This window comes from Balaenoptera borealis (assembly GCF_965194805.1).
Source record: "Balaenoptera borealis genome assembly, chromosome: 7".
Classification (NCBI taxonomy): Eukaryota; Metazoa; Chordata; class Mammalia; order Artiodactyla; family Balaenopteridae; genus Balaenoptera; species Balaenoptera borealis.
In genome coordinates, this window is record NC_138864.1 from 83,027,469 (window position 1) to 83,052,570 (window position 25,102).

At 41.9% G+C, this 25,102-nt stretch overlaps 1 protein-coding gene and 1 long non-coding RNA gene across 5 annotated transcripts in view; one reads left to right on the forward strand and one right to left on the reverse strand.

The window, feature by feature from the left end:
- LOC309631555 overlaps positions 1-23,382 on the reverse strand; it is a 176,840-nt gene extending 153,458 nt beyond the window's left edge. For both annotated transcript variants that reach the window (XR_014246354.1, XR_014246355.1), the window contains exon 1: positions 23,294-23,382. This is a non-coding gene — a long non-coding RNA (uncharacterized lncRNA). The remainder of the gene's footprint in view (positions 1-23,293) is intronic.
- Positions 23,383-24,270: 888 nt separating this feature from the next.
- The window catches only part of WIPF3 (WAS/WASL interacting protein family member 3), a 90,257-nt gene continuing 89,425 nt past the window's right edge, over positions 24,271-25,102 (forward strand). Inside the window, exon 1 of one of the 3 annotated variants that reach the window (XM_082397985.1) lies at positions 24,271-24,460. The gene's annotated coding sequence lies outside the window, so the exon portion shown is untranslated. Of the gene's footprint in view, positions 24,461-24,672; positions 25,079-25,102 lie in introns of those variants that run through there. The other 2 variants (XM_082397982.1, XM_082397984.1) reach the window with 2 other exon arrangements.

A 25,102-nucleotide genomic window follows, 5' to 3' on the forward strand; every position in this document is an offset into this window, starting at 1 on the left:
TCGTACATGCATGCCGCAACTAAGAGCCCGCATGCCAAAACAAAAAAAACAAGCCACTTTGCAGCTCCGTGGAGAATGGACTGTAAGGAGGCCAAGAGTGGAGGCAGGGTGACCACTTGGAAGGCTGCTGCAGTAATACAGGCGAGAGATGATGGCGGCTCAGACGAGGGTGGTAGCCGTGGAGACAGGAAAAGCACTGGGATTTGGGGGACACTTTAAAGGCAGAACAGGCTTGACTTGGATCTGTTGTGGGTGCTAATGGAAAGAGGAATCGAGGATAATTCCCAAGCCTCTTGTGGGATGGTGGCACCTTTTGCTGGGATAGAGAAGGCTAAGATGGATCATTTGGGGAAGGATGCTGTGGAAGGGAACCAACTCTTGGGAACCAAGTGCTGCAATGCACCACAAGGTTCATTGCAGCACTATTTACAATAGGCAAGACATGGAAGCAACCTACATGTCCATCAGCAGATGAACGGATAAAGAAGATGTGGTATATATACAATGGAATACTACTCAGCCATAAAAAAATGAAATAATGCCACTTACAGCAACATGGATGCAACTAGAGATTATCATACTAAATGAAATGTCAGAAAGAGAAAGACAAATACCATATGATATCACTTATAGGTAGAATCTAAAATATGACACAAATGAACCTATTTATGAAACAGAAACAGAATCACGGACATAGAGTTCCATTTTGGATATGATACGTTTGAGATGATTACAAAACACACAAATCAAGTTGTTGAATGGGCAGGTAAATAATACAGTAAGTAGCATAATTATAACCATGGTCATTGATTAGGCACCTGCTATCCACAAGGGTCCTCATAAATGTCACCACACTTCACACTCAATCTTATGAAATAGCTTTTACTACTGCCACTAACCCCAGAAATCCAGACAAGGAAAAAGAGACTTTCCCAAAGGTCAGGCAACTTGCCCAAAATTCCGCAAGGGAATGTGGCAGCCAAGGCATGAACTCAGGGCTTGTGATTCCAAAGCCCAATCGATGTTCTTCTCCCTGAGCCCACCCAATGAGAAGAACCCTGGGGAGAGCTTTCCAAACCCTTTCTAAAGCTACTGTGTACATCCAGGGAAGTGGGACCTTCTTTGTAGGGGTGGGGCTTCCCTAGACCGGGCTACTAAGCTTCTCTAGGGCTCATTCTCTGGGCAACCTCAATCCCCTCTGAAGGAGACAGGGAGGAGATTTTCCATGGACCAATGAGATTTTTCACCTTCTGTCTAAGTTTATTAAATCTGAAAAGCTCTCAGTTTTAGTCCAAAGATTGATGCTTTCCTATCATCTCTCTCAGGGCTTTTTAAAAGTTTGATGTTACTTGACCACATAGAAAATATTCTCAGATGTACTTGTTGTGAAGGGGAGAGAGAACTTTTCAATTTCTGGGCTGGAGAAAGAGCAGCTGTCAATGAGAGTGCATTAAGATCTCTGCCTCTGATTATTTTACCCTTAACGATTTCTTTAAAAGCTCCTGCAAACCTGTGTGGTGGAAAATGGTGAATCCTGTCATTACTCAAACTGAAAATGAACCATGATTCCATCTTCTGAGGGCAGCCAAGCAGTAATATCAGCAAAATAAAGATGGATGTCAGAGCTGGGAGTCTCTGCCAAGGTCCTCACACAAGATGGTGAGAGCAAGTCCACGTGACCTTACAGGTCCACAAAAGGACTCCAGGAGACACCTTATACCCAGATAGTGTAGTGGATGTTCCAATCTGAGGAATGGCAGACACCAAATTGAGCAGCACTTGAATATCTGTCTCTAAGAAACATTTTCTTGTTCGAGTCCATTTGGGGACACAACCCAGATTTTCCTCCTCTTGGTGTGGAGAAAAGGGAACCCTCCTACACTGTTGGTGGGAATGTAAGTTGGTGCAGCCAATCTGGAAAATAGTGTGGAGGTTCCTCAAAAAACTAAAAATAGAACTACCACCTGATCCAGCAATCCTACTCCTGGGCATATATCTGGAGATACATGCACCCCAAGGTTCATTGCAGCACTGTTTACAATAGCCAAGACATGGAAGCAACCTACATGTGCATCAGCAGATGAATGGATAAAGAAGATGTGGTATATATACAATGGAATACTACTCAGTCATAAAAAAAATGAAATAATGCCATTTGCAGCAACATGGATGCAACTAGAGATTATCATACTAAATGAAATGTCAGAAAGAGAAAGACAAATACCATATGATATCACTTACAGGTGGAATCTAAAATATGACACAAATGAACCTATTTATGAAACAGAAACAGAATCATGAACATAGAGAACAAATTAGTGGTTGCCAAGGAAGAGGAGGTTGGGAGACGGATGGAGTGGGAGGTTGGGGTTAGCAGATGTGTTCTTTTATATACAGGATGGATAAACCACAAGGTCCTACTGTATAGCACAGAGAACTATATTCAATATCCCATGATAAACCATAGTGGAAAAGAATATATAAAAAGAAGAATGTATATATATGTATAATGAATCACTTTGCTGTACAGCAGTAATTAACACAACATTGTAAATCAACTATACTTCAATTATAAAAAAAAAACAAAACAGAGTTCCATCCTCTTTCTCTGTTTTTCTCCCAGATAATTTCAAAGAGGAAAAAATCTGGCTCCTCCAACAGAATGCAATGAGTCGATGTTCTGAGATTGAACAAAGCTTGTTTTGCTTTTATCCCCCCGTCCTCTATCTTGTATTTTGAGTTGTATTAAACCTGACATTATCCAACGGCTTTTGCATTTACTGAGTTTTAAACTTGGTGCAATTTGTGGACAATTTCAATAATGTGTCTGATACATTTGTGCTGGAGTCATCAGAATCTGGCCCACTGGACAACCCTGAAGACATTGCTCTGTCAATCTTTTCTCTTCTCCCACCCTATTTCCTTAAGAAAAGAGATAAAGTGTAATCCTGACTATTTACTCGGTCACATGCCATATTTCACCCCCAGTGAATTCAAAACCCAGGAATGGTCAAGCAGCTTTACAAATATTCACTTGCCACTAAACCAAGTAAAACTTTATACTGGAGGGAGAGTGAGTGAGGAATAGAGAAGATTTCAGGACTAATTGATTTCAACTTCCTAAAGCAGCTAAGCATATGTGGGGTTTGAATTATTATTTGCAAATCTACACCCGTCCCAAAAAAACAACCATAATGCATAATTAAGATAGAAGCCCAGCAGTTTCAATCCTAAGTGAGCACTTGTGCTTCAGAAAGAAGTGGGATCATTGGTTTGGTCAGCTAATTAGCTGTTGCTTGTTTACCTGATTAGAATTCTCTTGTTCCACTAATTCAATTACCTCATCAACACAAAGACTGGATTGTTTCGACTTTCACATATAGTCTCTCATTTCTTTATCATAACTGTACATGAGCTAGCTGTATTATTACCCTTATTTTCTAGATGGGGAAGACAGGATTCAAGGAGGTACTACAAATTAAGACAGAGACCAAATATTTGGCTTTGATATTAAATTCCCCATGTGCTTATCCATTACATGGGATAAGCCAGATATGGTCTTAAACTTGTCTTAAAATTCCTTAGTGAGAGATATTTTTAAGCCTCTTTTTAAAAGTTCAAACTAATAGCATGATGGTTCGTTTTATCCTTTAATAGGTAGAATCCTCTGATTGCATGTCTATAACTATTAAATACTTAAAGACTAAGGGAGAGGGAGTACTGTGGAGTTTATCCTACTCGGAGACAGAACAGTTCCCTGCACAGAGTAGGTGATCTATCAAGATTTAATGAACGCATGAACTTCCGGGCAGTTACTACAAAATATAAAATATGGTTAATTTATTTTAAAACATAGTTGGGATAAAATTATACCCCAATTTCAAAAATGTCAATATTAGCATATGCATGAGGAAAATAATCCAGAAAAATATATACCAAATGTTTAATGTCTGACACAACATGACTTAAAAAGAAAATTAATGCAAAATTATGTACACGTAGTATATTTGTGCTACAGTTAGGAGTGGAGTCAAACAGACCTATTTATAAATTCCAGACCCTTCACTGTCCACGGTAGCATTCTGAGCAGGTTGCTTAACCCCACTGTATCTTCTTTTTCTCATTTGACAAGTGGGGGTAATAATAATGTGCACGTCATTGTATTGCTGTAATGATTAAATCAGACAATGTGTGTGTGTGTGTGTGTGTGTATAGATATATATATATATATACAGAGAGAGAGAGAGAGAGAGAGAGAGAGAGAGAGAGTGCCTAGGATCTTGAAGACAAGAGAAACAGTGCCAGAAACAGAAGAAAACTTCCCCCCAAAAAGTATAGAGATAAGAGATGATATCACATCCATGAAACAAGAACAATCACAGAACAAGAAAGAACTCTTGGAAATTATAAAAGTGAATGCCAAAATTAAAATGAAAATTTTGAGAAAGACTCCAAGACATTTTAACAAAAAGCAACTAAGAGAAAACAATATGAAAATTAAAGTATTAATCTATCAATAGAAGGTCTGTATCAGATTAGGTTTGACTACATATAACAGAAAATCTAAAACAACAGTGACTTAAATGTGCAAGGGTTTATTGTCCCTTAAATGGAGGTAGGCATGCTGAGGTTTGTACGGCAGCTCCAGAGAGACTCCTATTTTTTACTCTTTTAGAGCATGTGGCTTCTTATCCTCAAATTCGTATCATGGTCCAAGATAGCTGCTGGAGCTCTGGCCATCATGTCTGCATTCCAGTATCAGGAAAGAGGAATCCAGGAAGGACAGAGGGCACTTCTTCCAGCTAAGTCAGCTCCAAGAGCCATTTTCCAAGAAATCCTATACCAACTTCCACTTATATCTCATTGGCCAGAACTTAGTAACGTGGTCCCGTCTAGCTACAAATGAGTCTGGAAAATGTGTTCTTTCCTCTAGGTAGTTTACCATTAGCAACGAATAAGTATTTTCCGACTAAGGAAGAAGGGGAGGATGTAAATATTTAGGTAGGCAACTAGCAGTCTTTATTACAGGGTACAATTTCTGATTAATAAGAAGTCTATGAAGGGTGAATAGAGCAAAAGGATAGGAGGAAATTACAGAATTAGTACAAAGAAATCATATCTACCCATTGATGAACTGCCAATTATCAATCATAATGAATGAGAAAGGATCCCTCCAAAGCCCATCTCAAAAGATTTCAGATTACTGGACATAAAGAGAAGATCTGAGGGAATTCCCTGGTGGTGCAGTGGTTAGGACTCCACGCTTCCACTGCAGGGGGCCCGGGTTCCATCCCTGGTCAGGGAACTAAGATCCTGCAAGGGCAGCATGGCCAAAAAAATACCAAACAAACAAACAAACAAAAAAACCCCAAAAAACCAAAACAAGCAAACAAACAAAAAAACCCCACGAAGATCTGAGGCAAGTTCCCAAAAAAGTATCAGGGCTAAGAATAGCAATGGACTTGCCAATGGCACTACTGGGAGGTGGAAGACAGTGGATCAGTACCATCAACATTTTGAAGAACACATCCTAGAGTTCCATACCTGGCAAAACTAACAGTCAAGTATGTAAAGTCTCAACTACTGAAGAATGTGCTAGGGAAGAAACCAAGAAGGAAGAAAATGTGGTTCCCAGGAAACAGGACATCCAGCACGGGAGGAAAGGTGAGAGTTTCCCAGGACGGCAGCTGCTTAGCAGGCCCAAGAGGCAACCAGCTCAGTCTGGAGTAGGAGGACAGAACGGATAGTTTATCTGAAATTTGTACTAAGAAACTAGAGAAGGGCATAAGAAAATTTAACAATAGATACAAATAAACAAATTAAAAAATAAAGCAATTACAAAAGCTAGATCCCCATCTACCATGATAGAAGTTAGAGGATAATGTCTAAAACAATAAATCGAGCAACAGTATTTTATGCATATTATTTAAAATATGGACATAGATAGAAAAAGAAAAAGCTAAAAGATTTGAGAGTGGTTGCTTCTGCAGAAGAGGAAAGTGGGAGGTGGAATAAGGAAATTCTATTTTTCATATAAGCTTTTTAGCATTATTTTAAAACTTATCCACATTAACACTTTGATTTAAAAAATCAATTTTAAAATATGAAAACAAATGACATGTTGTTGTCCTTTTACTAAATTATCCAAACTTTCTCAGTCGTGTCCTTCATTGAAATTATTGAGAGATAAAATAATAAATGAACTAAACTAATAGATTAATCTGGATTAATTTTATCCTTATTAGGAATTCAACACTGCTATCAACTGATTCCGTGCCTCCTAGAAATCAAAGTTTCTCTGTTCTAAGTCTATCTATCTCAATCTCAGCACCTACAAGAAATGTCATTTTATCTCAGGAAGGTCGACACCAGACAGCAGACACACACACACACACAGAGGGCATTTCTGTCCCTGTTTCACTGATTCAATTTGAAGACTTTAGAACAAACGATCCACTGGAATCGTTTATCAAGTACGAAACTATTAAATTCCTGGGTCCTTAGGAACCCAGTTTAACTGTTGATGAAAAAAAAAAAAAAAGCAGCCAAAAGCCATTAATGAGATAAATTATGAATGGAAAGAATCTGTCAAACTGAATCAGGGAAGGAGACAACTAACAGAACATCTCTCCAAAGATAAGCATTATTAGAAAACTCATTGTGCAAGTTTGTCACTAAGAAATCCAGCTACTGAAGCATTTTCCTGGGCTGATAAAGATAACAGAATGTGTATGTACTGTGTTATTTTACATGTGCCAAAGTACCCAGACTTTCCTTTATGTTCTTTCTCTCTGAAAGAGGAGTTGATTGAAGAGCCCCAGGAAGCTTTTCTCTTTGTGGGTAACAACTGGAAGACAGTTAATGGGCCTTTAAAGTGTGTGTGACAGAGGTGAGCAAAATAAGAGCCACATCAAGCCTCTCTCCTTGATTTCACTGGCTAAGCCGGGGTTCCGTGCTGACCCCCAAGAAGGAGAAAGAACAAGTGGGGCTCCATTCTGCCGGACCTGAGCTCCATACCTTTCTTCTCTTTGCTCAACTGTGATTTGATACCTAGTGAAATGTCTTTTCATTTTACAGATGCATACTTCCCACATATGAGTGGGTGTTAGCCCTCAATCTTATTCCAAATAAACGCTGGATTTTGAGACCCAGTTGCCCTTAAGAGTAATATCACTCCCAGGTTGACCCCTGAAATGAGGAGTGAACCACAGCCAAGCTTCAGATGCCTAGGTCCCTCCGTCTTACCCCTGGACTATGTAATGACAAGGAAATTCGCTCATGAGGTAATGTTAAGTGAAAAAAGCAGAACATGTGTGTACACATGTTATATATATGGATGGGTGTGTGTGTGTGTTTCAGAGAAATGCATTAAAATATCATCTGTGTCTGTGTTGTAGAATAATTATGGGTTATCTGCAAATTTTCTTCTTTGTAATTTTCTGTGTTTTCCAAATTCTCTCTACAAGGAGCCAAGAAAATATATTACTTTATCGTTAAAGACAAAATAAAAGAAACCTCAAATAGAACTTTTTTTTTTCTATTTAAAGCAAAAGAAGACATATCGCTGGCCTGCCTGGGAGAGAGGGGGAAAGGGGAGGAAACAGAGTTTGTTAATGGATTCACCACTGTGTGGTCTTTGCCCACACCTGGGAGATCTCAGTGAGCTCTGATCTCAGAGACAGGGTAGGGTGGCGGCTAAGAGGAGAGGCCAGAGGGTGGAACCCATTGTTCTTGTGAGAATGAGTTCATTGACACAAGTAAAGCACTTAGAATGGTGCCTGTTTAGTCACTGTTAGCTGTTTGTTTGTTTTTTTCTCAGAGATTTTGGCTTCCCCATCACCCCTCCAGGTCCTCTTCTCTTCAAGACAACGAACAATTATTTATTACCCTGAAGGAACTTCTAGCATATTTTCCACCTGTTCGCATTTCCTCTGTTATAATGTGAATTTTGGATGTGTGGAGATATGCTGGGAGTTACACCCTGAAATTCCCATATGCATTTTTTCCTGGTCTGAGTCACATGGCCTTTGGTATCACAATTGGGCTTCCCTGCTGGGGTTTCATTCCTCAGCAGCCTTTTCCAGTGTCATTCCTTCCCCCATCCTCACTAAGTGCTTCCTGACTATTCCCTTGAATTGCCAAGAAGAAGGATAAATACTTTCAGCTGATGACAAAATGTACTTTGATTCGTGATCATCTCTTTTCAAGTGTTTTCAGGATGCAGTCTTTCATTCTTATTAAGAATAAAACAGGCAAACACAACTAATCTGGTATTTGAACTTGTTACCCTATAGAAATGAAAAGAGGAAGACTAAGGTTTCTCTTTTTAAGAATTGACTAACCAAGGCCTGGCTGCGTCACCTGGTTGACTGACCTTTCAGACAGAGAAGTTGTCACTCTCCTTTGTTGCCATTAAATAACAATTTAACACCATGTCACATACCATCCCTTGTTATCATCTTAATATGCCCAACTCCAGGACTTTCAAAAACAGTCAATTCTTGATCATCCTTGCAAATAGGGCGTCTCTGTTATGGCAGTATGAACACGGCCAGCCCAAAATGTCAGAAAATTTTAAAGCGTGTTTATTTAACCTTGAGCTACAATTTTGTTTTAACATTTGAAATGTGTGTGGCTGCTGTTTAAAGGTTTGTACCACTTGAAACAAAAGAACAAAGCTACAAAGTTGAGATCTGACCCAGGAATTGCTCAGAAACTCTTTCTTATTCTATCATTCTGTTCCAAATCGCTCCATGATTTCACACCAAGCAGGTTTAGCCAGAGTCCTTTCTCACCAAAAAAGAAATAAAACATCCCCGTTAGCTGACTTGTCACCTCTAAGCTGTTGTCTTTCAGGTGCAGAATTTTCCCTGGACAGGTGAGAAAAAGAGGGCTAGATATTTTTTTTTTTAAGATTTATTATTTACTTATTTATTTATTTTTGGCTTTGTCGGTCTTAGTAGCAGCACGTGAGATCTTTCACTGCGGCATATGGACTTATCTCTAGTTGTGGCGGCAGGTTTTCTCTTCTCTATTTGTGGCACGTGGGCTCCAGAGTGCCTGGGCTCTGTAGTTGTGGAGTGCGGGTTCCAGAGCGTGTGGGCTCTGTAGTTTGTGGCACACAGGCTCTCTAGTTGAGGCGCACAAGCTCAGTAGTTGTGGCACGCAGGCTTAGTTGCCCTGCGGCATGTGGGATCTTAGTTCCCCGAACAAGAATCAAACCTGCGTCCCCTGCATTGTAAGGCAGATTCTTTACCACTGGACCACTAGGGAAGTCCCCAGATTTTTTGTTTTGTTTTGTTAATTACTCAAACATATACTGACTACTGACTTGTTATATGACACCTAATGTGCTAGGTGCTGGTGGTATTGGGACAATGATACCATTTCTGCCCTTAAGGGTATAGGCAAGTAAATCAATAGCTATGACAACATACTCTAAGTGCTGCAGTACAAATAGAGGAAGAGAGCGTTAAATATTCAGAAGAGGGCCCCCTGGTCTACCTCAAGGTTTCAGAAAGCTTCCCTAGAGTAAGGGAGCATTGATATTGAAGGATGAGGAGGAGTTCTCCAGGTAACAAGGAGGGAAAAGGTATTCCAAGACAAGGAAATGGCTTGGGGGAGGGCAGAGTCAGGAGAGCATAGGGTGAATCCATGGGGTTCCAAGTCCTTTGGGATAGCTGGCACACAGTGTAATATGGAGAGGGAAGATGAGGGATGGGAGATGATGTGGGAGGGGTAAATTTTGCGGGACTTTATATGCAATATTAAGTTATTTAGGCTTTACCTCAAAAGCAAACAAGAGCAATTGAAGGATTTTAAGCAGGCGAATTAGGTAATTAAATTTTCACTTTAGGAAGATCACTGTGAATGCAGAGTAGAGAACAGTTGGGAGGATCTGGGAGAACACTGGAGCCAGAGACACCAGTTTGGAGATGATGGCAGTGGACCAGCCCTGAGCTAAAGCAGCAACAGAAGGGAATGACCAGGAAAAGAACGTGTCTGGAAAGCAGAATGGACATGGTTTTGTGACGGATCAGGTGGAAGTCAGGGAGAAGGGAAGGATGACCCAGGTTTTTGGCTTGAGAGAATCGGTGAGTGTTAGTGCCATTAAAAGAAGCAAGTAATCCCAGAAGGAGGATAAAATCCATTTTAAAAGGCTTCCAGTATGGCATGACAGCTCTTACCATGATGGAGATTGCATTAGGCACAACTAAGCTGAGATGGGAATGAGCCATTCATCTAGCCATGTATTCAAGGAATGTGTTCTACACCAGGCACTATGCTGGGCAGTGACCTGAGAGTCCTGTACATGAGATCGGTTTCCATTCACAATTCTACCCCTCACCAGCCCTGAGACTTTCACAAGCCCATTAACTTCTGAGCTTCCATTTCATCATCTGAAATATGGTGACCAAACCCATAGCTTGTTAGGATGATCATTATAACAACACTGGGGAAAGCCCTTGGTAAATTGTAATCACTATAACCCAGAAGATAATTTCAACAAAGAAGCTGAAAGCAGAGTTTGCCTTTAGGATAATGGACCATATTGGCTACAGAAGAGCCAAGAAAAGCCAGGTGAAGAACATTTCAAAGCCAGGTGAAGAAAGCTGTCACATAGAAGTGTGACAGATATGGATAGAAGTGAGGAGGGACCCCAGAAGGTCCATTACCCACTTCTTCCTACACCACATCAACTGTCCCTTTTACCCACAGTGTAAAGTAAGGTGACCTTTTTTGTGGATAAAGGGAGATACTCTGAAATCGCATAAGGGGGTTTGTAAAGCTGAGGACAGTTACCAGCAACATTTCTCATTTTAAATAATAATTTTCAGACATGGGTGGAAGACGGTGGAGTAGAAAGACGTGTGCTCACTCCCTCTTGCAAGAGCACTGGAATCACAACTAACTGCTGAACAATCATCAACAGGAAGACACTGGAACTCACCAAAAAAGATACCCCACATCCAAAGACAAAGGAGAAGCCACATTGAGACGGTAGGAGGGGGGCAATCACAAGAAAATCAAATCCCATAACCGCTGGGTGGGCTACTCACAATCTGGAGAACAATTATACCACAGAAGGCCACCCACTGGAGAGAAGGTTTTGAGCCCCACGTCAGGCTTCCCAACCTGGGGGTCCAGCAACAGGAGGAGGAATTCCAGAGAATCAAAATTTGAAGGCTAGTGGGATTTGATTGTAGGACTTTGACAGGACTGCGGGAAACAGAGACTCCACTCTTGGAGGGCACACACAAAGTAATGTGCACACCAGGACCCAGGGGGAAGGAGCAGTGACCCCATAGGAGACTGAACCAGACCTACCTGCTAGTGTTGGAGGGTCTCCTGCAGAGGCGGGGGGGTGCTGTGGCTCACCACGGGGACAATGACACTGGCAGCAGAAGTTCTGGGAAGTACTCCTTGGCATGAGCCTTCCTGGAGTCTGCCATTAGCCCCACAAAAGAGCCTGTATGCTCCAGTGCTGGGTCGCCTCAGGCCAAACAACCAACAGGGAGGGAACTCAGTCCCACCCATCAGCAGACAAGCAGAGTAAAGTTTTACTGAGCTCTGCCCACCAGAGCAACACCCAGCTCTACCCACCACCAGTCCCTCCCATCAGGAAGCTTGCACAAGCCTCTTAGATAGCCTCATCCACCAGAGGACAGACAGCAGAAGCAAAAAGAACTACAATCCTGCAGCCTGTGGAATGAAAACCACATTCACAGAAAGACAGACAAAATGAAAGGCAGAGGACTATGAACCAGATCAAGGATCAAGATAAAATGCCAGAAAAACAACTAAATGAAGTAGAGATAGGCAACCTTCCAGAAAAAGGATTCAGAATAATGATAGTGAAGATGATCCAGGACCTCAGAAAAAGAATGGAGGCAAAGATCAAGAAGATGCAAGAAATGTTTAACAAAGACCTAGAAGAATTAAAGAACAAACAAACAGAGATGAACAATACAATAACTGAAATGAAAAATACACTAGAAGGAAACAATAGCAGAATAATTGTGGCAGAAGAACAGATAAGTGACCTGGAAGATAGAATGGTGGAAAGCACTGCCATGGAACAGAATAAAGAAAAAAGAATGAAAAGAAATGAAGACAGACTAAGAAGACCTCTGGGACAACATAAAATGTACCAACATTCGCATTATAGGGGTCCCAGAAGGATAAGAGAGAGAGAAAGGACCAGAGAAAATATCTGAAGAGAATATAGTCGAAACTTCCCTAACACGGGAAAGGAAATAGCCACCCAAGTCCAGGAAGCACATAGATTCCCAGGCAGGATAAACCCAAGGAGAAACATGCTGAGACACATTAATCAAATTGACAAAAATTAAAGACAAAGAAAAATTATTAAAAGCAGCAAGGGAAAAACAACAAGTAACATACAAGGGAACTCCCATAAGGTTAACAGCTAATTTCTCAGCAGAAACTCTACAAGCCAGAAGGGAGTGGCACAGTATATTTAAAGTGATGAAAGGGAAGAACCTACAACCAAGATTACTCTACGGAGCAAGGATCTCATTCAGATTTGATGGAGGAATCAAAAGCTTTACAGACAAGCAAAAGCTAAGAGAATTCAGCACCACCAAACCAGCTTTACAACAAATGCTAAAGGAACTTCTCTAAGTGGGAAACACAAGAGAAGAAAAGGACCTACAAAAACAAACCCAAAACAATTAAGAAAATGGTAATAGGAACATACATATCGATAATTACCTTAAATGTGAATGGATTAAATGCTCCAACCAAAAGACACAAGCTCACTGAATGGATACAAATACAAGACCCATATATATGCTGTCTAGAAGAGACCCACTTCAGACCTAGGGACACATACAGACTGAAAGTGAGGGGATGGAAAAAGATATTCCATGCACATGGAAATCAAAAGAAAGCTGGAGTAGGAATACTCATACCAGATAAAATAGACTTTAAAATAAAGAATGGTACAAGAGACAAGGAAGGACACTACATAATGATCAAGGGATCAATCTAAGAAGAAGACATAACAATTATAAGTATATATGCACCCAACATAGGAGCACCTCAATACATAGGCAAATGCTAACAGCTATAAAAGAGGAAATTGACAGGAACACAATCATAGTAGGGGACAATAACACCTCACTTACACCAGTGGACAGATCATCCGATAGAAAATTAATAAGGAAACACAAGCTTTAAATGACACAACAGACCAGATAGATTTCATTGATATTTATAGGACATTCCATCCAAAACAACAGGATACACTTCCTTCTCAAGTGCACACAGAACATTCTCCAGGATAGATCACATCTTGGGTCACAAATCAAGCCTCAGTAAATTTAAGAAAACTGAAATCATATCAAGCATCTTTTCTGACCACAACGCTATGAGATTAGAAAGAAATTACAAGGAAAAAAATGTAAAAAACCCAAACACATGGAAGCTAAACAATACATTATTAAATAACCAAGAGATCACTGAAGAAATCAAAAAATACCTAGAGACAAATGACAATGAAAACACAACAATCCAAAACCTATGAGATGCAGCAAAAGCAGTTCTAAGAAGGAAGTTTATAGCAATACAATCCTACCTCAAGAAACAAGAAAAATCTCAAATAAACCATCTAACCTTACACCTAAAGGAATTAAAGAAAGAAGAACAAACAAAACCCAAAGTTAGCAGAAGGAAAGAAATCATAAAGATCAGAGCAGAAATAAATGAAATAGAAACAAAGAAAATAATAGCAAAGATCAGTAAAACTAAAAGCTGGTTCTCTGAAAAGATAAACAAAATTGATAAACCATTAGCCAGACTCATCAAGAAAAAGAGGGAGAGGACTCTAATCAATAAAATTAGAAATGAAAAAGGAGAAGTTACAACAGGCACTGCAGAAATACAAAGCATCCTAAGAGACTACTGCAAGCAACACTATGCCAATAAAATGGACAACCTGGAAGAAATGGACAAATTCTTAGAAAGGTATAACCTTCCAAGACTGAAACAGGAAGAAATAGAAAATATGAAAAGACCAATCACAAGTAATGAAATTGAAACTGTGATTAAAAATCTTCCAACAAACAAAAGTCCAGGACCCGATGGTTTCACAGGTGAATTCTATCAAACATTTAGAGAAGAGCTAACACCCATCCTTCTCAAACTCTTCCAAAAAATTGCAGAGGAAGGAACACTCCCGAACTCATTCTACGAGGCCATCATCACCCTGATACCAAAACCAGACAAAGACACTACAAAAAAAGAAAATTACAGACCAATATCACTGATGAATATCGATGCAAAAATCCTCAACAAAATACTAGCAAACAGAATCCAACAACACATTAAAAGGATCACTATGATCAAGTGGGATTTATCCCACGGATGCAAGGATTCTTTAATGTAGGCAAATCAATCAATGTGATACACCATATTAACAAACTGAAGAATAAAAACCACATGATCATCTCAATAGATGCAGAAAAAGCTTCTGACAAAATTCAACACCCATTTATTATAAAAACTCTCCAGAAAGTGGGCATAGAGGGAACCTACCTCAACATAATAAAGGCCATATATGATGAACCCACTGCAAACATCATTCTCAATGGTGAAAAACTGAAAGCATTTCCTCTAAGATCAGGAACAAGACAAGGATGTCCACTCTTACCACTATCATTCAGCATAGTTTTGGAAGTAGCCACGGCAGTCAGAGAAGAAAAAGAAATAAAAGGAATACAAATTGGAAAAGAAGAAGTAAAACTGTCACTGTTTGCAGACGACATGATACTATACATAGAGAATCCTAAAGATGCCACCAGAAAACTACTAGAGCTAATCAATGAATTTGGACAAGTTGCAGGATACAAAATTAATGCAAAGAAATCTCTTGCATTCCTATACACTAACAACAAAAGGTCAGAAAGAGAAATTAAGGAAACAATCCCATTCACCACTGCAACAAAAAGAATAAAATACCTAGGAATAAACCTACTTAAGGAGGTAAAAGACCTGTATTCAGAAAACTATAAGACACTGATGAAAGAAATCAAAGCTGACACAAACAGATGGAGAGATATACCATGTTCTTGGACTGGAAGAATCAATAGTGTGAAAATGACTATACTACCCAAAGCAATCTACAGATTCAATGCAACCCCTATCAAATCACCAGTGGCAGTTTTTACAGAACTAGAACAAAAAAATCTTAAAATTTGTATGGAGACACAAAAGACCCCAAATAGCCAAATCAATCTTGAGGGAAAAAAACGGAGCTGGAGGAATCAGACTCCCTGACTTCAGACTATACTACAAAGCTACAGTAATCAAGACAATATGGTATTGGCACAAAAACAGAAATATAGATCAATGGAACAGGATAGAAAGCCCAGAGATAAACCCATGCACCATGGTCAACTAATCTGTAACAAAGGAGGCAAGGATATATAATGGAGAAAAGACAGTCTCTTCAATAAGTGGTGCTGGGAAAACTGGACAGCTACATGTAAAAGAATGAAATTAGAACACTCCCTAACACCATACACAAAAATAAACTCACAATGGATTAAAGACCTAAGTGTAAGTCCAGACACTATAAAACTCTTAGAGGAAAACATAGGAAGAACACTCTTTAACATAAATCACTGCAAGATCTTTGTTGACCCACCTCCTAGAGTAATGGAAATAAAAGCAAAAATAAACAAATGGGACCTAATGAAACTTAAAAGCTTTTGCACAGCAAAGGAAACTATAAACAAGACGAAAAGACAACCCTCAGAATTGGAGAAAATATTTGCAAATGAATCAACGGACAAAGGATTAATTTCCAAAATATATAAAGAGCTCATACAGCTCAATATTAAAAAAACAAACAACCCAATCAAAAAATGGGCAGAAGACCTAAGTAGACATTTCTCCAAAGAAGACTTACAGATGGCCAAGAAGCACATGAAAAGCTGCTCAACATCACTAATTATTAGAGAAATGCAAATCAAAACTGCAGTGATGTATCACCTCACACCAGTCAGAATGGCCATCATCAAAAAGTCTACAAACAATAAATGCTGGAGAGGGTGTGGGGAAAAGGGAACCCTGTTGCACTGTTGGTGGGAATGTAAATTGATACAGCCAGTATGGAGGTTCCTTAAAAAACTAAAAATAGAATTACCACATGACCCAGCAATCCCACTACTGGGAGAAAACCATAATTCAAAAAGACACATGCACCCTAATGTTCATTGCAGCACTATTTACAACAGCCAGGTCACGGAAGCAACCTAAATGCCCATCGACAGATGAATGGATAAAGAAGATGTGGTACATGTATACAATGGAATATTACTCAGCCATAGAAAGGAGCAAAATTGGGTCATTTGCAGAGACGTGGATGGACCGAGAGACTGCCATACAGAGTCAGATAAGTCAGAAAGAGAAAAACAAATATCATGTATTAACGCATATATGTGGAATCTAGGAAAATGGTACAGATGAACCAGTTTGCAAGGCAGAAATAAAGACACAGATGTGGAGAACAAACATATGGACACCAAGGGGGGAAAGCGGGGCAGGGCAGTGGTGGTGGGATGAATTGGAAGACTGGGATTGATATATATATATATATACATTAATATATATAAAATAGATAACTAATAAAAAGACCTAAAAATGAAATAAAATAAAATAAAATAAATAAATAATAATTTTCTTTTAGTTGTTGTTTCCAGTGAATGCAGATTAATTTAAAATATGGTACAGTAATACAGGTAAAGTTCTTTACATTTCTGTGGCCCTAATAGTAAAACAAAGTGTTTTCAATTTTATGAATTTCATGGAATTCCCCTCTTGGTATTCGGATAATGACTCTGAGGCATGGCAGAAATCACTGCCCCCTTTTTGCAGATGAAAGAATTAAGATTTTGAAAATCTAACAAGCTATTGAAATAGTGAACATCACACAGCTAGTTGATAATGGCTTGAATCCACATCTTTTGTCTCCAAGATCAAGGTTTTTTATACTATTTTATGTTATGTACTTAGAAGAATTAAAGGTTTTGAAAACTTTGTGAAATATTGTTCAGCAAATCCCTTCTCAGTTTCTCAAAGAATGAGTCTAAAAAGGTACTTCAGAAAATACCTTGCTACATTTCCAACTCCCTCACTTTCCTAAATCTTGAAATCATTTCTCTACTGGGTCTTTTCTCTTAACCTACAATATGATAGAGTCTCTACTCTCCCTTGATTGTTTATTCTCTTCTAGATTTAATCCTCTGTCCCCTCTTCTTGGTCGAAGTTTCTGAAAAAATAATGCACACTCAAAGTATGGTCAATACTCCCTCAGCAACTTCTTATACTTCAACCCACTAAGATCAGGCTTCTGCGTGTTCTACTGCACTGAACTTGCAATTGCTTGGGTAACCGATGACCTCCCATTGTCACATTTCTCGTCCCTTGAATGGGACCTCCGTGCAGCATGATGCTGTCGGCCACGTCTTCTCTCTCCTTGGTTTCTGTACCCCCTTCTCTCCAGGCTCTTTCCTCTCTCTTTTTCCCTTCTCTCCCTCTTCCTTCATGAGTTGGATCCTCTTTCTCTGCCTGTTCAGTAAAATCCTGTGTTCTCCATGGGCCTCGACCTTCCTCTATTCTTACTCTGGAAGCAAGAAAGGTAGACTGCAATCTTTGGGTGTTTACAGCACATTTTGGAAGAACAGTAGAATTTTGGGAGGCAGCACGATGGGATTAAACGGCATCCACTGGTAGTAAACTATTCCCTTGGGCACTCTTTGGCACAGTGTTGCTGTTTAAATAGAACTGCCTGCTCTCTTTTTTGTGCTGTGCTCATTAAGTCGTTTCTCAGCCATCCCAGGAACCTGCAGGAATCAGCCCCAGTCTGATGTTAAGCGATAGAATGCCATGCCTCTTAACTCTTACTCTCAGCAAGGTGAAGCCTCCTCCCTAGGCAGAAACTTGCACGGAAGACTCGTGGCTAAATTCTACCTGACAGGTAGGCCCACCCTCAGCCAGCTATGGGCTTGTGATGTATGGGGTGATGCAGCAGTCTTTGCAGAGGGTGTGAACCACTGCCCAAGACCCTCACACCCCTCTAGGTTGTACCTATTTTTTTTAATTAATTAATTTATTTATTTATTTTTGGCTGTGTTGGGTCTTCGTTGCTGCACGCGGGGCTTTCTCTAGTTGCGGCGCGCAGAGGCTACTCTTTGTTGCGGTGCACAGGCTTCTCATTGTGGTGGCTTCTTTTGTTGTAGAGCACGGGCTCTAGGCGCACAGGCTTCAGTAGTTGTGGCTTGCAGGCTCTAGAGCGCAGGCTCAGTAGTTGCAGCGCAGGAGCTTAGTTGCTCCGTGGCATGTGGGATCTTCCCGGACCAGGGCTTGAACCCGTGTCCCCTGCATTGGCAAGAGGATTCTTAACCACTGCGCCACCAGGGAAGTCCGGTTGTAACTTTTATTATTATTATTATTACCATCATCATCATCATCATTATTGTGGTAAAGTATACATAGCATAAAATTTACTCTTTTAACCATGTTAAAGTATACCATTCAATGGCATTAAGTACATTAAGTACATACACAATGTTGTGCAATCATTACAGCTATTTGGTTCCAGAACATTTTTACCCCCTAGTTGGAAACCCTGGTCACATTAAGCAGCTACGTTCCATTTCCCCCACCCCTAGCCCCTGGAAACCACTAATCTGCTTTCTGTCTCCATGGATTTGCCTATTCTGGATAGTTCATACAAATGGAATTAAACAATTTGCAGCCTTTTGTGTCTGCTTCTTTCACTTAGCCTAATGTTTTCAAGGCTCATCCATGTTGTAGTATGTATCAGTATTTCATTCCTTTTTATTGTCAAATAATATTCCATTATATGGATATATCACATTTTGTTTACCCATTCATCTGTTGATGGACATTTGGGTTGTTTACACCTTTTGGCTATTGTGAATAGTGCTGCTATGAACTTTCAGGTCCAAGTTTTATTCGAACTCCCGTGTTCCATTTTTTTCAGTATATGCCTAGGATTGGAATTTCTTGGTCTTACGGTAACTCTATGTTTAACTTTTTGAAGAAACATCAAACTGTTTTCTGCAGCACCATTTTACATTCCCACCATCAATGTATGAGGGTTCCAACTTCTCCACATCTTGTTGTTTTCCTTTTTTAAAAATTATGGCATCCTAGTGGGTGTGAAGTAGTTTTTCATTGTGACTCCAAGGTTTTATCTTTAAATGCTAATGATTCTTAAAACTATATTCCTAAGTATTTACCTAAAAGAAATAAAAACATTTATCTACAAAAAGACTTATACACAAATATTCAAAGCAGCTTTAATTGTAACAGCCTAAAACTGGAATCAACCCAAATGTCCACCAACAGGTGAATGGATAAACAAATACTGGCATTGTGAAATACAGTGAAATACTAACCAGCGATAAACAGGAATAAATTACACAAAACACATAGATGAAGCTCAAATACACTATGCTGAGCAAAAAAGCCAGACACAAGAAGAGTATATCATGTATATTCAATATACAAAGCTCTAGAAAAGACAAAACTAATCAATAATTGTTCTGTGGTCACCTGGGACTGGGAGTAGGGACTGGTTGCAAAGGGGCACAAGGGACCTTTTTGGGTCTTTGAAATATTTGATAAGGGTAGAGGTTACATCAGAGAACATATTTGTTGGCATTTAAAATGAGTACATTTTTTTATATATAAATTACTTTTCAATCAGGTTGATATTAAAAGTTAAAAAATACATAGACTTTCAAATACTTAGCTCAAGACTCCAAGCCTCATTTGTTCATTTCTTTCATAACTCAACAAACGTGTGTTGAGGGCCTACTATGCAGCAGTCTCTGTTCTGTGAGATAAGGATACAATAGAGACAGAGATAGTTCCTGAAGTCACGGATACCATGGTCTAGTCTGGGGGACAGACATTAATCAAATCATCAAACCAATAATGGCATCATTACAACTGTAATAAATGCTGCAATAGAAAGTTACATGGGATTATGAGCTCTTATAGTGGAAGGTGACATTGTCGAATTCCAGGTAAGTGATGGATGAGTTAAGTTGAGATCTGAACAATGAGGAGTTCATTTTGGGGATGTTCTCTTCAAAGAGGGAAAAGCATGTGCAAAGGGCGAGTGACAATAAAGAACATTACCTGTTCAAGGATCTGAAAGCAGGCCAACACGACTGGAGTAAAGAGATCAAGGGAGAGGGAAAAGGCTGAGCAAGTCATGCTGTAGACTGTGAGTGCCTTCAGACAAAGCTCAGGACCTTGGTTATTATCATCAGAGCAAAGCAAAAAAAATGAAATTACAGATAATGGGAGTTAAGATCAGCTTTGAGTTTCAAGACCATCTCTGGCCACACTGTGAATACTGGTTTGGAAGAGAGAAGCAGCACGTTGCAGAATGACCAGCTAAGAGGCAACTGTGGAAGTGCTGGAGAGAGGTGACAGGCTCTAGTGGCAGGTGGCATTGGTGCGGAAGGGTAGAACCAGATGGGGCCAAGAGGCAAAATCCACCGAGGGGAGGTGCCATGAGGGAAAGGGAGCTGAGGGTTTGTTGGGTGGTTGGGTTGGATGGATGGAAAGATGGGCAACACCAAGAATGGGTCAGGTTTAGTAGGAAGACCGTGAGTTCAATTTCAGACATGTGGAGTTTGAGGCTCCTGGGCCACCAACCTCTTTCAGATTTTCTCTTCCCTGAAATGGCTTCCCTTCCCCAGTTTCTGATGGGAAACTCCAGTTCATCCACGAAAGCCCAGCTCAGGCATTACTGTCTCCCTTCTCCCCTCCATCAGGCAGTGTTCATCATTTCTTCTCCTGTATTATCCCTCTCTCCAGGGAACTGTAATACTCTATTTACAAGCCGTGTCCTCTGCTAAGCTGTCAGCTCCCTGGAGGCAGGGCTGTGAATCCGTTTTAGCGCCCCTAGACCGAGTACATTATCACCATCTAATAGCTGCTCTACAAATTCTTGAGGAATGGATGTGGATACATGTATAAAACATTTAAGATTTCTACAGTGCTGTTCTCCTGAAGAGCTTAATAAGTCAAGGCAGATATAAATATAAGTTTAGAAGGAGAAAGTGTGAAAGGTGAGCTATTGCAGGCATTTGGTGAGCAGGAGGAGAAGAGATGTTTGCCCTTTACCTGGCCACGGTATCAGCTAGAAATACATCTGGCCACAGGAATAGAAAACTCAGTCTCGGTGGCTTAAACTAGCAAGGGCTAGTTTTCTCACATAAAAAGTTCAGAGGTGGGCTGTTGCTGGATTTCATCTGAAGGCCCAGAAGTACCATACACACTTGCTCTATTTTCCACTCTGCCATCCTGATTGTATTGGCTTTTTGGTCTCATGTTCATTGTCTCTTGGTTGTAATCTGGTTGCAGCATCACTAGCCATCTCATTTGTGTTCAAGGCACAAAGAACATGAAAAATGGAAAGTCAGAGCCAGCAAAGGAGGTCTCAGGAGCCCACCCGCCAACTCCCTCTTTCAACTCATTGGCCAGAACCCGGTCAATGACTTCCTTAGCTGCAAGAAAGACTGGGAAATCAGGAATGGGACTGTCATGGTAGTATTGGACCAATCATAATCCTCAGTTCTGTTTATAGCGAGGAAAGGGAAAAGGGTTTGGCTATTAGGAAGGTGACTTACAGTACCTGTGACTAAACAAATACAGGCATATCTTGTTTTATTGCACTTCGATATTGTTTTTTTTTTTTTTTTTTTTTTACAAATTGAAGCTTTGTGGCAACCTTGCTTTATCAGATGATGGTCAGTCATATTTTTTACAATAAAGTTTTTTTTAAAAGTAAGGTGTGTACATTTTTTAGATATAATGCTATTGCACACTTAATAGAGTACAGTATAGTGTAAACATATGTACTGGAAACCAAAAAATTCATGTGACTCACTTTAGTGCAATATTTGCTTTATTGCAGTGTTCTGGAACTGAACCCACAATATCGCCAAGGTATGCCTGTATCATCCACCTGGAATAGCTAGTGCTGTCCTGTAGTTATGTACATCCTGGTGGAGCCAGGGGGAATGGATCCTTCTCTAATGTCCATAAAAACAAGGCACCAGGGCTTCCCTGGTGGCGCAGTGGTTGAGAATCTGCCTGCCAATGCAGGGGACACGGGTTCGAGCCCTGGTCTGGGAAGATCCCACGTGCCGCGGAGCAGCTGAGCCCGTGAGCCACAATTACTGAGCCTGCGCGCCTGGAGCCTGTGCTCCACAACAAGAGAGGCCGCGATAGTGAGAGGCCCGCGCACCGCGATGAAGAGTGGCCCCTGCTTGCCACAACTAGAGAAAGCCCTCGCGCAGAAACGAAGACCCAACACAGCCATAGATAAATAAATAAACAAATACTTAAAAAAAAAAAAGTCCCATTTCACATTTTAAAAAAACAAAAAAAACAAAAAAAAACCCAAAAAAAACCAAGGCACCAATGGCACAGTTACTTCACATGGATATGAGACATTGGGCACCTGAAGCTTTCAGCACAAATGTCTCCACTTTCCAAATATTTTCCTCACTCACCATTTCTCCATCCTTTCCAACCAGTAGCCTTTTTGCACAAATTATTTGATCCACGCCAGCTCATACCTATCTCTTAAGATAACAGCCTTTCCATTCGACTAACTCCTGCTTGGGCCATTCAGCAGAAGACCTGGTGGGAACTCTGGGCTCATTCAAATGTCTTCTCTGCTATTTTATCTTTCCTTCCTTTTGTATTAGAATGCTAGTAGTTTTGTATTTAATGAGAATACACATTAGGGATCCCAAGAAGGAAACTGTCTGGTAATGTTTCAGATGTTTTTCTTTTAGTGATCATCTGTGCAAAACGGTTTATGAATTTTAGGTTGAGCACAGTTTTTCAGATTTCATGCCCATGCCCATTTATTTTGGTTCTAAAGGAGGAAAGGCATGAGTTGCACAGGACAAACAGGTGGGAAGCAAGTACCTCATTGGCTTCCACTGACTACACCTTCTTCACCTAAGTCAAACAGAAGCCCATGTTCTTGACAACACAGAAGGGAACAGCATCAGGAGTGAATTATTTATCCTTGCTGTAAATATAAGCCTACACATTGTCAGCCTGTAAACACTAGTAATTAAGAAACCAGCTAAGGTCTGCTTGGGCAACGTACCTTGACAGCAGCTGCTACAGAACCTGAAGCTGGAGACAGTTTGCTATCCATGTGTGAGATCCCCCTCCCTACCAGCATTAACTGCTCTCTCACCTGTGTTCCCATGCACCTCATCCAAGCGCTGAGTAAAGGTCTCTCCCCCACTGCAGACTTGTAGCTCCTTTTGCGTAGAGACACTGCCTCCTTCCACAGCACATCTTAAGGGTCCTGCAGAGTGCCTGGCTCACAGATGCTCAGGTAAATTGCAGGGAACGGTCCACGAGTATCCTCTTAGCTCCTCCACTAGCGGGAATGCGCAGCACGTGGGAGATTCAAAATCCTCACCAAATCCTCACCAACCAATCATGCTCCTAGTGGAATACATCCAGCCTCAGACACAATCTTTCTGCATCTTTCCAGGGGTCTGAACGTGAAGTGTGGCCATACCAAGTTCTTTCGGCTCCTCAGACCCTTCAGTTTTCAGACAGTCGGCTCCCTCTCCCCTTCGGCTCCACCTGGGACAATCTACCTCCCCAGGTCACTCCAACCGGATAATTCATGCACATCCTTCAGTTCTTTTAGCCACCAGCTCCTCCAGTAAGCCTTCCCTGACCTCCCCAAGTCTGGTTCCGGGCCCCCTCTATGACCGCTCCCTCTTGGCTCTGCAGTGTAGTTGTCCATTAGTTGTTTCCTTTTCTACACCGTGAACTCCGCAAGGGCACGAGACGATCTCGTTCTTTTGTCCCCACCGCTTCTGACGCCGCCTGGAGCACAGGAGGGGTTCAAAATATTTTGGAATAAATTGATGAAGGAGTGGAGTGTCCCCAGCCTGGCGGTGCTGGGCCGGGTGTCGCTCGCATCACAGCCCCTCCTACCTGGGGAACTCCAGCCTTGGGCCCCAAGCTTAGACTCTCTCCTCAGCTTAGACCTGGGACTCCGTCAGGCAGAGGCGCGCCCGGCGGCTAGGACCCGCCTCCCGGGTTCCAGAGCGACCCCGCCCGCCCGGGCCGCGTCCTTGCGCGCGGGCCGGCTGCGGCTCCCAGGCAGGAGCCGGAGGAGCAGGTGGGGGCGACGGCCCCGCCTCCGCGTCCCGGCAGCCCCAGAGCTGGCGGCCGGGGAGTGAGCGGCGCTCACCGAGCGCAGCACCCAGCGCAGCTTGGCCCCAGCGGCGCCGCCTGGAGCACGGACCCTGCGGGACAGAGCCCGGAGCCTAGAGGCGGCGGCGGCGGGGACGTCGGCCAGAGACGAATCCTGTCCTGTCCTCAGCACGGCCAGCGGCAGGTAGCGGCTCCGCGCGCGTGCCCGGGTCGGTGCCTGAGGGAGGAGGGACGAGCCGCAGCTGCGGGCGCTCGGGCCGTCCCGGAGCGGAGTGAAACGCCGGCGGGGGCAGCGTGCTGCGTGCGCGCATGCGGGTGTCCGGGGGCCCCCAGCCCGGGGCGATGCGCTGCGCTGCCCGGGAGCTTGCCGCCCGCTGCCCGCCGCGCGGCGTCTCCAGGGCCCGGCCGTAACGGGACCGCGGAGGGAACGAGGTCACCGCGGGGTTGCCTGGTGACTTCCCCCGACCCGACTCTCCGTTGAGCGGCCCCTGGCGACAAGGCCGCCCGGGCCTGGTCTTCGCCAAGCTCTCCCTTCCTCCCTTCCCCACTTCACCCCCAGAACAAAAGGCTGGGGTCTCGCTGGGGAGTGGGCTGTCGCGGGATGAGCGGGAGCGAAGTAAAGAGCAGCTAGGAAATTGCAGAACTGAAGGTGGCTTGGGGGATACAGAAGCCCTCGGTGAGGAAGCCAATCTCGGAGATGTAAAGTGACTTACGCAAGGTCACACAGCTCGTGGTGACTGACCTGGGGCCAGAGCGCAGGTCTCGGGACTCCCTTCCCGGTGCTCATCTCCAGGCCCCTGAGGTCAGTAGTCTGTGCTCCAGCGAT